We start from the raw sequence: 2683 nt of genomic DNA, 5'->3' as shown, positions 1-2683 counted from the left end.
AATGAATCATAAAAAAAAAATGAGATAGAAAAAAAAGGACAATTTTTAGTTGTATACCTCGACTGAGGACATAACCCTCTAGTTCCAACTGGTCCAGGGGGACTTATACTCCGTGAAAATGATTGTTAAAACTGACACCATACCACTATACTAAGTTAAGTATTATTGAACGTTCAAATATTTATTTGAACGAGTTTTTTGATTCATCGATTCTAATCTTTCCTAAGATCGATTGGATTGAATCCATCAATCTCGACGATTGAACATAGTATGGGCTATTATTATTTCGATCAAGCCGCCATGGTGAAATCGGTAGACACGCTGCTCTTAGGAAGCAGTGCTAGAGCATCTCGGTTCGAATCCGAGTGGCGGCATCCCCTAAAAGGGGCAAGATAAATCCTATCTTATAAGGAATTCAATTCCTTTCCTTATTTCCATTCCATAATTGAGGAACACACACCCCCCCTTTTTTTTTTTACAAAATAATTTTTTATGATATTTGCGACTTTAGAACATATATTAACTCACATATCTTTTTCGATCATTTCAATTGTTATTACGATTCATTTGATGGATTTATTAGTCCATCAAATCGTAGGAATATGTGATTCATCAGAAAAAGGCATTATAGCTACTTTTTTCTGTATAACAGGATTATTAATAACTCGTTGGATTTATTTGAGACATTTCCCGTTAAGTGATTTATATGAATCATTAATGTTCCTTTCATGGAGTTTCTCCATTATTCATATGGTTCCTAAAGTGGGGAACCATAAAAATAATTTAAGCGCAATAACTGGGCCAAGTGCTATTTTACCCAAGGCTTTGCCACTTCAGGTCTTTTAACTGAAATGCATCAATCCGCAATATTAGTACCCGCCCTACAATCCCAGTGGTTAATGATGCACGTAAGTATGATGTTATTGAGCTATGCAGCTCTTTTATGTGGAGCGTTATTATCAGTAGCTTTTCTAGTCATCACATTTCGAAAAAACACAGATATTGTTGTTAAAACCAATCATTTATTAATTGGGACATTTTCCTTTGGTGAGATCCAATACTTGAATGAGAAAAGAAGTGTTTTACAAAACACTTCTTTTCCTTCATTTAGAAATTATCACAGGTATCGATTGACTCGGCGATTGGATCATTGGAGTTATCGTGTCATTAGTCTAGGGTTTATCTTTTCAACCATAGGTATTCTTTCGGGAGCAGTATGGGCTAATGAGGCATGGGGGTCTTATTGGAATTGGGACCCCAAGGAAACTTGGCATTTATTACTTGGACCATATTCGCGATTTATTTACATACTAGAACAAATCAAAGTTTGCAAGGTGTTAATTCGGCAATTGTAGCTTCTATCGGATTTCTTATAATTTGGATATGCTATTTTGGGGTCAATCTATTAGGAATAGGACTACATAGTTATGGTTCATTCACATTAACAGCGAATTGAAGAAGGGACTTGAAGAATACATGGGAACATCAATCTCCAATATATAACGAAAATTAGTGTGAGTTTTTGAGAACCATTTGAATCAAGTAGTAATTCAAATGGTTCTCAAAAACTCCAGATGTATCTGATTACAATTCCAATTCACTTCATTTTTTTTTTTTCAGTGTACAGCGACCGATTTTGTAAATCACAGGATTATTTGACTTTATTTCTTATTTATGAAAACTATTTATGAAAGTAATTAGATAGAATAGCTTCTACCTTCTCAACTGATAGTGAGAGAACGAAATCGGGATAAATACCGATACCTATTACGGGTAGAAAGATACAGATCGAAACAAATAGTTCTCGCGGTCCAGAATCCACAAAGTAGGAGTTTGTAACATTGAATAGTTTGTATCCATAGAACATCTGGCGTAACATAGATAATGAATAAATAGGAGTTAATATCATTCCAATTGCCATTACAAAAGTAATTAGTATTTTTGGCATTAAAAGGTATTTTGGGCTGGTAATTATTCCAAAAAAGACTACCAATTCTGCAACAAAACCACTCATTCCTGGCAGTGCAAGCGAAGCCATCGAGAAGCTACTTAACATGGTAAATATTTTTGGCATTGGGGTAGCTATTCCTCCCATTTCATCGAGATAAACAAGACGTATTCTATCGTAACTCGTGTTCCTGCCAAGAAAAAGAGTGCAGCACCAATAAATCCATGAGAAATGATTTGTAAAATGGCTCCATTGAGTCCCATATCAGTTATGGAAGCAATTCCGATAATTGTGAAACCCATATGAGATACGGAGGAATAGGCTATTCGCTTTTTTAAATTGCGTTGACCGGGAGAAGTTGAAGCTGCATAGATTATTTGAATCGTTCCGACTATCATCAACCAGGGAGAAAATATAGAATGAGCATGGGGTAATAATTCCATATTGATCCGAACCAATCCATATGCTCCCATTTTTAATAAAATTCCAGCTAGAAGCATACATGTACTGTAATGTGCTTCTCCATGGGTATCTGGTAACCATGTATGTAGGGGTATAATCGGTGATTTGACAGCATAAGCAATAAAGAAGCCAAAATAGAATATTATTTCCAATGCCGCGGGATACGATCGATTAGCTGATGTTTCAAAATTTAATGTTGGTTCATTGGAACCATATAAACCCATACCTGGAACTCCCATTAAGAGAAAAATGGAACCCCCCGCAGTGTACAAA

Source organism: Tasmannia lanceolata, unplaced genomic scaffold, assembly GCF_043159265.1.
Source record: "Tasmannia lanceolata isolate RefF3 unplaced genomic scaffold, GAP_Taslan_0.1 ptg000553l, whole genome shotgun sequence".
Lineage (NCBI taxonomy): Eukaryota > Viridiplantae > Streptophyta > Magnoliopsida > Canellales > Winteraceae > Tasmannia > Tasmannia lanceolata.
This window is presented reverse-complemented; position numbering follows the sequence as displayed.